The following is an 11,265-nucleotide window of genomic DNA, read 5'->3' on the forward strand; positions in this document are numbered from 1 at the left end:
AGCAACTTAAATGACATGCCAGCAGGGATTTTACTATTGATAAACTAAAATGAAATTAAACTTAAAAAACTTTAAGTGCATGAAGTTGCATTATAATGATCACATCTACTCATGGCACCAACGAGGATTAGACCAGAATTAAATAAGCTGTAGCACCCTGATCTTGCCTCCCTAGAGAACACAGAAACCTGCCTTCAAGCTGGATTCTTCAAGAATGGATTCTTGAAGAATGAATTCTATCAAATGTAACAGGGACTTCTACACAGCACAGAAACCCCTGCCTATCATTTGGTCTCTAAAGTTGTGAGTCACATAGAAACCCCAATCTCAGGACTGTCCCTGAGGTGAAGACATATATGTATATTGGTACATGTATAGGTATGCTAAATATAACCAGGAGGCTGGTAGATATAAATTTACAAATATACCCTACCACACTGAGTAATAATTTCTCTGTATATCCACATAGCTCAACAACTCTCAACAATTTCTCTTCAGAGAAGAATCTATGGCTACAGGAACAGATAACTAGCGGCAGAGTCTGAGAATATCTCTGTGTGGTAGGACACCTGCTAGCTACATTAATGGTAGTTTTCTTGCCCCTCTGTTTTTCTTTTGATACCCATTCTAGATTCATTCTTTCATTAGTACATCTATAATGCTACCTGTGGGAACACAGCAGTGAATCAAACAGACCCATTTCCTGCCCCACAGATCTTGTAGTCTAATGAGTAGAAAATATGATGTAAGTAAAGGTATGAACACACAATGACTGAAAATGAGAAGAAATGTTAGCAAAGAAAGCAGTATGGAACTGGAAGGTGTCAATTCTGAAGAGGGTGTCAGTGAAGGACTCCCCAAAGAGGTGACCTTAAATCCACTTCCTCAAGAGTAAGAAGAATCCAGTACATATGTGCAGAAGAAGAAAGCATTCTGGACAGAAAAGCAGCAGATGCCAAGACCCTGAAGCAGGAAAAGATTTGGCATGTTAAAAAATGTATGCCACTGAGAGCCTGGCATACATAAAACAAGGAATATATAAATGTCCCCAGCAGACCGGTGGGCCATCACAGAGGGTGAGCACCTCAGGAAGCTCAGGAAGGAGATGACACAAGAGAGTGTCACACCCGTATTTATCTTCAGTAGAATTACTTTTGCTTCTGTGGAAAAGGAGATGTGAGGGCCAAGAGAAAAGGCAGGAGGGTTGCTAGGAAAAGCATGGTCAGCCAGGCTGGGAAGGAATTCGTAGTAGAACTGCCAACCCTCTCTAACCAATGACGTGTGTGTGAATGAACAAGAGAGAGGAATCAAGAGTGATGCTCAAGGGCTGCGGATGTAGCTTAGCTCAGTGGTTCCACTACCTGCTGGGCAAGCACAAGGTCCCAAGTTTGATTTGTGGTACCAAAAACAAAAAGAGTAATGCCCAATACTTAGCTGTAAGCATTGAGTGGATCTTGCAACCTGATAGGGGAAAACAAACATGTCTCAAGGAAACCACAGATTGTGCTTTGGGTGGATGAAGTGTAAGTGCTTGAGGGACAGCTGAGTAGAATCTAATAGTGGCATATGGATAATACATCAGTGGATGGAGTCAAGAAACTGAAACCCCACCAGTTATTTTAACAGATAGAATTGAATATTGGAGATTCATTAAATGGACTGAGGACAGAAAAAGGCATTTGGATAACAAAAGAGAACAACTGCCAGGAGCCACTATCACCCCTAGGACTGGGGAAACTGAGGAAAGAAAAAGGGTGGGATTATTAGAGGCAGATGCTCTAGAGAAGGGGCTCTAAGCCGGGAGTCAGATGTCTGAGGAGGAGTCACTGTCCAGTTGACACTGGTGTGCATGAGGGGCCTCCACGGGGCTGCTTCTAGGACTGTAGAGGTAAAGCAGGAAACTGACAGCCGGGGCTGTACTGCCACCGCCCAGAAGTCTTCCTCGATGCCATCCAGAGCGTTGAACAGAGGACTTTCCTCCTCCCCCTCCAGGCTTCCAGGATTTCTCTGGAATCCACTGGTAGCACAACACAACAAAGCCAGTGGGCAAAGGAAAGACAACATCTGCAGAATTCCAGCATCAGCATCATAGGGTGATGTACAGAGGCAGCTTGGGGCAGAGTTCCGACTTCACAGTCAGCGTGACTATAAAAGACTGGAGCTCAGCCCTGGGCTGAGTACATCAAGTTGGGAGCCATCAGTGGGTATGACAGTGTTACAATGCTAAAGACATGGAGTGCCCGGAACTTAGCTAGGCTGCATAAAACGCCCATCTTCAGCTCGCTTTCTGACCACAGGACAACCACAAGAACAACTGAAGAGCAATTAGGCACTGCAGTATGCGACATGGCCTCTATTCTTAACCCAGGCAGTAAAATTGCTTATGGAGCCTTTAAAACTACAGCGCCCAGATCCCCTGATCAGAGTCTATAGGACCGGGACCTGGATATGTGAATCTTCTGAAAGCCTGTGAGTGATTCTAGTAAGCAGCTCTTGCCCAATTTAACAAGTCTAGAGACCTCTAGATTATGACGCTAGTTTTTGGAGAAGGTTCCTGGCTGTGTTAGGACCAGAGTTAAAAATTAGACATGAATGGAGTCAGAAGAGATTTCCATGAGGAGGAAACAGCTTGAAAAGATGGAGGCAGGAAAGACGGGAGAATCAGGTATAAAGGACTCAGAAAGTGCTCCCTGATTTGAGGGTTAAACTCAGAGTTTATCCCATACAACATGTTTGTTTTTCGAGAGATCATGAGAAGCAGGGTTTGTGGGGGAAATGTTGTTATCAATTAAGCTGTTGCTATCATTTGCACAGTTGCTCCACTCCAAAATGAGTGAAATGAATCTGATTCCACTCAGTGTATGTTTAATTGATAATATAAGAAATGCCTAAATTTAATCTGGAAGCCTAGGAGAAAAGAAAAGGAACCAACTTAGATGGGGCAGGGGGAATCCACAGGACACTAGAAGATAACATGACCCCAAGGTGATGGCAGGGAGCATTTGCAAGCTACCCTGCTTGGTCCATAGCCACAGCCAGCTTCAGGGCCCCTCTTCCCCAGTGGAGCACACATTATTTGGACTCACACTAGCGCACACACACACACACACACACACACACACACATACACACACATATCCAAAGCCACTGAGCCACTTTGACCTTTGCAGAGGAAGAGAAGGGCAGGGTTGGCCCATTGAAAGAGGGAAGAAAGGGTTATCTCCCTGTACCCCTACTTCCAAATGATCTGTAAGACCTTTTTGGTTTAAATCAAGGAATTTCTTTGCCAGTGAAAAACCAAAAGTATCAGCTTGTATAGACATTCTCAGAGAAGCTACCACCTTCTAAGGCAAATATCTAACTCAATCTAGGAAGGAAAGGCAATTTGTAGAGCTGCCCGAGGGGCATGTGTTACTGCGAAGCTGAACTGGGCCCAGAAGCTTGAATTGTTTATGCGGAGTTATAGAAGTTAGCAAAATAGGTTCAAAACAGAGTTCTTCAGATGTTGTGAATCTGTGCATGGCTTCATTTCCATTCCTTTAATTCCACCAGGAGCTATAATTTCTAAATTTTCCTTCAGGAAAAAAATCATTTAGCTCAAAAATAATGCTTTCTATATAAAACTGTAGCTGTTTCAGGGCTTATGTCTTTGATTTTTTTTTTTTCTTCCAAGAAAACCATAATAAAGAGTCTTTCATCTTAATAAAGCCAAGATGGGAGAAGTTTCTCTCTGACAACAAATTCGCTCAATAAAAATTGACCAAGTGCTGCACCAGTCTGGCTCTCAGCATCTGGAGCAAATAAAGCAGTTCTGCCCTCCACGGGCTTATATGCTGGAAATGGTGGAGGAAAAATCAGGTCTCCCCCTAGGTAGGCTTTGGCGTCTGAGTCAAGTCTCATAAATGGAGCTGCGCACACTGAAGGGAATTAGAGAAGCAGAGAAACAGGGTGTGGACATGCAAGGTGGGGGACAGCATGAAGCAGGGTGCAGGGGCTGGACTCACAGGCCATGTGCATAAATGAATGAGAGGCCTGGAAGGGGCTGCTGGGCGCTTCCACTGTAAAGGTCAGTGAAAAACAGAACTCGAATTTATCCTGTGGTTAATGAGGATTGTGTCTTGATTACTGAGCTGGAAGTGAATTACAGTAGTGAGTACACAGCAGTAGCTGACACTTGTTAACTCTGTCCTAGGGACTGCACCACGCACTTTACACACATCAGCTCATTTAATTCTCACAACAGCCCAGTGAGGTAGACACTATTGTCTCCAATTTGCTAATGGAGAAACTGAGGTGCAGAAAGGTTAAGTGCCTCGCCCAACATGGCCCCACCTGTAAAGAGCAGAGAGTTTATGCTCTGGAGGCTGTGATGGGTTGGTTCCATGTGCCCTCACACCCGTGCCCTGCCCCACAACTAGTCAAGAAGAATGAAGGTCCAGAGCAGAGGAGCTCAGGTAAGAGGTGAGAGGGGACCAGGCCGTATTCCTGGTTCCACAAAAGGAGCTAGCACTGTCCTCTCTGGTTCTCCTTTGTAGCTTAAACTAGTTGGAGTAGGGGGTTTGTCACTGGCCAAGTGCTTCCTTCCTCTCCACCCTTTATTAATATAAGATTGGGATCAAGCTCAGCTAGAAGACTCTGCCTTTCTCAGGAGCACTAAGTTCTGGGTGCTGTACCAATGTGGGGACATCAAGATTAAGGAGACACTGCCAAGGAGACAAAGCTAAGACAACTGGCCCCTCCCCATTGCTCCACTCTCCTGCATCTGTGGCCCTTCTTGCATACTTGTCATCTTCCTCCAATCTCTCCCCTGTCCCCTGTATTGTTACCTACCTTGACTAATGGGTTTTAGTGTCCATTTTCAAACAGCAACAGAAAGAGGGCACCGATTTCGTGGTCAGGCATTCAGTGCCCCTAACTACAGTGTTTTCTTCCCTGTTTAAAATAAGCCACAAGACTAATGTGGGTAAAGTGATCAAGTCTGGCTTGGAGAAATAAAAGAATCAGCTTCTCTTAGCAGAATTCCCAGTGCTTCTGGTGTCCGCTAGTGTGAAGAGGCTTCCCCTAGACCCTCATCCATGAGGAGCAGATTTTTCTCCCTGGATTGGCCTCTGCTTACAGAAATAGGATCTTTCTTCTGTCTCCCCAGAAAGAGACAGGTAGAAAGTCCCTGGTGCATTTGTGGGATGCCAGGATCGTCCTAACTGTCACCTTTCTAGGGCGGTGCCTGAAGTCAGCAGTGATGTCACCACCACCACCCCCGCCAGCTCATGTGCCTGTCTCTGCTATCTCTGTAGGACTCTGAGCTTATCATTACATCTATACTCTCTTGGCCTCAGAGCGTCTCTCTGTAAAAGGGGACAGGAAAATCCAATGGATAAAGAATGAGAACATAGCCCACAGCCTCCAGCTCAGGGCCTGGCCTGCTGCAGATACTCTATTATGAGATAATCATTGTGTTGCCATCTTTCCAGCTAGGAGAATTTTCCAGTGGTTGTCTCTTTGAAGGCAGAGTTCTGATCTATTTCTGGGTTCCTGACTCTCCTGAGACTCTGGAAGAAAGACAGGCCCCGGAGAAAAGGACACACAGTACACACAAGATTTTGCCCAGGAACTCAGTGATATCGTGAAGCCCTTAGTCCCATCTTGTTCTACTGAAAGCATCCAGTGGTTCCAGGATCAATTTGGAGGCCCTGCACTCAAGGGAACTAGCCCATCTCTGAGCTCATTATTTTTGCGCTGAGTTCCAAGTAGGGTGGCCTCTTTGCATTTTCTCCAGGGCAGCCTAGGGAGTCCTGTCACCATCTCTATCATAAACAGTTTACAGACACCTCCCAACCTAGGGAGACTCAACATACGGGCCACAGAGCAACCGAACAGCCTCAGGAATCAGCCTACACAATCCAAGTGCAGACAGAAAACTGCAGCACTTTTATACCACACATAAGCTTGTGTTTTTCAAAGATAGGAAGCTGCTGTGGTAATAAATACAAATACGAAGAGTCACTAAAAGCACAAGCTCCCACCCATGGGGATAGTGGGAATATGTTGACATTTAAGGAGACCCTCAAACTTGACAGGGTCAGAAATCCCTGCTGTGTCCAGCCGCCCTCTCCCTGGCTCCTATCCAGGTTGGGCATCTGTGACAGAGGGTTGCCTAGGCAATGTCGGAGCAACCTGCCTCCCATCACAGCTGACATAATTAAAGTGCAAAGCTTTTAGAGCATGTTAAACAGAACAAATCATTCCATATCCATAGGTTCTTTTACTTAACTCTGGCAATTAAACCTCATCCCTTGGGCTCCTAGGTCACAGGCACTGCACATGGCCACTTGGGGGTTTTCCATACCTCAACTCTCAGAACAAAGAGAAAGGTCTAAGTTGAGTTTCTTCGCCTTTCTTTTTTATTTCATCTAAATCTCTTAGACACCAAAACTAAAATTGCATTAAAAAAATAGCTTTACTTGATTTTCAAATTTGGGGAGCCTATTTCAGTTTGTACCCATGCCAATACTCGTTAAAATGACAAGTTTAAAATGTTTCTCGATGTCCTATGTTTTAGCCAATGGAAAGAGGAAGAACATTAACAATAGTAGCAAGCAGAGCTTGCCTTAAAGCAAGTTTGAATGAATTAACCTTTCTCCCAAGCCCTGTCCTTCATCTCTATGTGTTGCTCCTCTGGTCTTCTTCCACACTCACCCCTCTCTCTTCTTAGGCTTCTACAGGTCCTTGCCTTGAAAGTGAACAAATTTGTCACTTCCTTTTCTTCCTCGCTTTGTACATGACCGATCGCCTGAGTTGCTTGTAATTCAGGAAAACTTCAACATGGGTAGTGCTTCAATACTGCAGACCCAGCAATGATACAGTGGGTTCTTGCATATCTGTAGGGTGGTGTGGATCCAGGACCCAGACAGCCAGCCCCAGTCCACCCAATCGGCAGATATCAGAATCTGTGGATGCGCAAGTCCTTTCTATAAGTTGCATAGTATCTGTATGTAACATCCTCCCAAATACTTTTCTTTTGAGGTACTAGATATTTAACGCAAGGTCTTTGCATGGAGCTACATCCCCAGACTGTTTAAATGTTTTGTTTACTTCCATGACCAGCCCCCACTATATACTTTAAATCATCTCTGGATTATGTATAATACTTAACATAAACATTATGTAAATCAGTTATACTGTATTATCTAAGGAATAGTGCATGTTCTGTACAGATGCATTTTTCTAATATGTTCTATCTACAGTTGACTGAATCTTCAGATGCAAAACCTGTTGATAAGAGCACCAACTGTATTTGCGTCAGAGCCAAAACACCAACATCTGTTCTATAAGCTCCTAGATGGTGGGATTATGAGAAAATCTTTTTCTGTATTTTTATGCTTTTCCTCTTTTTTCAAAGGGAATGCATTTATTTAATAATCAGAAAAGAAATAAGTTGAAAATATTTGAATTTCTTAACAGTATAATAGGATTAATGAAAAAGTCATACAAACAGCAACATGGAGGCTTGGACACAACCTTTATCAACAGTAAATGTAAGGGCATATGTCCCATGGTGTACATGATACATTCAGGGAAGCTGGATGCAGTCACCGTTGATAGTTCAGTCCACCCATTAAGTGGCAGCTGGGCAACTGCATGAGCGTCTTTTTCATCCCTGCATTCCATGTGTTAGTTTGTCTCAGAGACAGGCACCAACTGCTGCTACTGAATGTACATCCCAGGGACTCCAGTGGTCTCTCCTTTGGCCTTAAGATGTCCTTTTAATCTTTCATAGAAAGGTATCCACTGATCGATATAGGGGTAACAGATAATATAAAAGGAATTAGAGCAGAATCCTACAGAAAAGACTTTTTTTGGGACTCTTTCTTTGCTTAGCTAAAACTCAAAAGCTGAGAACAGAAGGCAGCATACACACCCACTATCAAAATCCTGACATCCAACAGGATTTACTGATATTCAGCAAAGCCACCCAGTGACCACTACCCCACCCTGATTATACTTGAGAAGATGAATCATTCAGAGCTCACTGAACAAAAAGGAGAGCCAGTCTCCTCCCTTTCTTTTTCATAAGGGGGAAGGAATGTCCCCCTGAAAGATGGAGGACAATTGCCTAGAGATTGGGATGCTTGGAAGTAGAGCTGCAAAAGCTGAATCCCATTCTGGTGACTATGAAAACTAGATTTCTGTTGAGAAAATGTTCCCTCCCACCAGCCATCTCCATGGGAGTGTTTTTCCCACTCCATTCATGCTGGATTTGCTCTGGCCCCACTGTGCACAGAGTACCTACCTCTTCACCCCTGCCCTTTGGACTTGGTCTTGAGAGTTGCTGTACCCAATGAGCCATAAGCAGATAAGGTGCACTCAGAGGTAAGGTGTGCATACAGTATGTGGTTTGTGTCCTTGTATTTCTGTCACCTCCTGAATGTTGCTTTCCCCCTGGCAGCTGATTCTCCTTTGTCTTTGGCCCAGAAGGAGCACACATGCAGCAAATCCAAGCCTAACTGTCCTGATCTCAGACCACCTAGAACCACCACCACTTTCAGCCAAGATGCCCAGCAAGACCAGCACGCATGTATTGAATTTCAGCCATGAGGGTGAGGAACAATGTCTACTGCTACATATGTCTGAATTTGGGGGGTAGTTTGTCAGACATTGTTACTGTGGCAAGAGCTAACCCACATGGTAAGAATTCTTCAGACACCTTCCTCATCTTCTGAGAGTTTGACTCATGCTTGATCTCTGTCTGGAAAATCATGAAAGCAGAACCTAGCAGAAGATGCTCATCATTTCAGGACAGAGAAGACAAAGTTGGGTGGATGCACTGCCACCATATGGTAGAATGAGAATGTGCAAGGTTCCTATATACATCAAGTGAACACCACAGAACTTTGTGAATTAGGATCATCCTAATAGAATCATGCTCCAAACGCTCTCTGCCAGGTGGAGGGAACCCAGTGGTAAGAGACTGAGTGTAACTTTAGGGGCAAAAGTGGAGAGTACAGGAGCCAGCAGAGAGAAGTAGCATAGCAAGAAAGAGTGAACATGCCATGCCCTGCAGTTCCATCCACCGCAGCTCCCTAAAAGACCTGAGTCATCTTTAACTTGGGAAAATGTCTGTATATGATAAATTAAGCATGCCCACAAAGACAGTCCTGTTTTGGTTTCTATTTGAAGAAAGCAAATGGCCCGTGATGGGTCTAAACCAGGACTTTCTGTGGATAGGGGGCTTCTGAAATAGAAACAGACCCTAAGCCTTCTCCTGCCCCTGGTTCCCTTTACTCTAATAATATGGTATATTCTTCAGCACATTTCCCTTCAAATCTTCAGCCTGTGGCTGTGAGACATTTTTATAGCTTTTCATTTAATATCCTCCTGAGAATTACGGTTTTCTTTTATAGACTATCACCAAGAAACAAAAGCAACAAAAACACACTTTCATTGTTCAAGCAGCTTGTCTCTTCCTGTTTTACATATTGGAGGAGTCAGAAGTCTGCAGCACAGAGAACTGGACTGGAGTTAGAAGGTATGATTCTTGTCTGGTCAGTGGCCCAAATCTGCTATGTGACCTTAACCAAGGACCTCAACCTCTCTTGGCTTTATTTCCCTCTTGTGTGGATTTTCTGTAGGATATATCCCAGGCACCCTATGTGTCAGGATATGATCTGTGGTGTGAGAACCCTGTTACAGTGCTAATCACATCTGTGTTCTAGTCCTTCCTAGTTTTCCAAGCAGCACTAGGGTCCCAAGAAAATGATTTACTACCTGTAAGCATCAATTTCCCTATCTTTAAAATGAGAAAGTGTTAAAGTTGTTTAATATTTTGTCTATTGCTGTATAACACTACCATAAAGCATACTGGCTAAAACAACTATATTTTTGCTTGTGTTTATGCGGATCAGTAACTTGGGAAGGACTCGGAGAGCTGCTCCCTCTGTTCTCATGTGGCATTAGCTGGGGCCCTGGGGTTGAAGGATCCACTTCCATGATGGCATCACACCCCACAGCCTAAACACGACACTTGGCCTCCTCTCAACATGAGGTCTCAAAGCAGTCAGGCTTCTTGTGTGGAGGCTGCCCGCGCCCTGTGGCAGACAGGAAACAGAAGCTGGCCACCAAAGATGGGCTTTTTCCACAGTTGGAGCTAGAGGACTTCTGGGCATGTTCTTTTAGTCAAAGTAGCCCTAGCCCATGCAAACTCAACAGTGGAGAAACCAACTCCACTTCTTGATGGGGAAGTGGCAAGACCACACTCCAGAAGCATGTATGGGATGGCAGACATCATCGAGGCCATCTTTGGAAAGTGGAATCTGTTACATGTTGTTTTTGTCATTATTCTGGGTTAGAAGTATGATAGATGCAGAAACTCTTTGAAAAGTTAAATCTCTATGCATCCATCACATCTATCAAGTGCAATTATGATTCTTGTTTTGATATTCCATTTTTAATCCTCTTTGGTTTGTGTGCTGCTTTTGGTGCTGGGGATCAAGCCCAGGGCCTTGTACATGCTAGGCCAGTGCTCTGTCTCTTAGCTAAACACCAAGCCTGCTTGTAGGACATTGAGGGAAACAATGTGTCCAGTCAAAACCCACCTACATAGTCTCCCTCGAATATCTGTCTCTTAGCTAAACACCAAGCCTGCTTGTAGGACATTGAGGGAAACAATGTGTCCAGTCAATAGTCTCCCTCGAATTACCTTTTAGCCAAACTGCAATGAAGAACCCAATGTAATTCCTTCAACAGAGGAACACAGGACTCTTAGTTGCACAGAATTGATGCATCAGCCATGACATAGTAGACCTGAGAACCTAAAGCCCCAAATCAATGTGGTAAGATTAAAAAATATGTTACTCTTTCCTGGAAAATGTCTGCCACAGATTAGCCGAGACTTTGCTGCTCTGACACACTCTGAGGACATGGGCCATCTGCAGCCTTGTTGGGCATCATGGCACAGGGAAGAAATATGGAAAATTGCATACTAACTGTTAAGAAATAAGCTGGCTCCAACACAAATAACTCAGCACATCTGCCTGAAAGAGGCAGAGGCAGGTGCCACCTTGCCATGCCCCAGAAGAAGGAAAGCTAGAAATACTAGAGAACTACATTCTTAATGGCCACTCTGGGATGGGGCTTTTTATAGATTCTGTTCAAGGAAATTTTCAAAGGTTCTTCTCAGTGCACCAGCACCTATAAAGATGGAGATAAATGTGTGCCCCATGTTGCCATATTCTCACATTCTAAGATGCTGCATTGATTTTTGTTGTT

The 11,265-nt window shown here is 44.2% G+C and overlaps 1 long non-coding RNA gene across 6 annotated transcripts in view; it reads right to left on the reverse strand.

The window, feature by feature from the left end:
- Window positions 1-11,265, reverse strand: part of LOC104851054 — a 236,978-nt gene that overhangs the window by 31,534 nt on the left and 194,179 nt on the right. The gene's annotated exons all lie outside the window — the stretch shown is intronic.

This window comes from Fukomys damarensis, unplaced genomic scaffold, assembly GCF_012274545.1.
Source record: "Fukomys damarensis isolate Sample0158 unplaced genomic scaffold, DMR_v1.0_HiC HiC_scaffold_37, whole genome shotgun sequence".
Classification (NCBI taxonomy): Eukaryota; Metazoa; Chordata; class Mammalia; order Rodentia; family Bathyergidae; genus Fukomys; species Fukomys damarensis.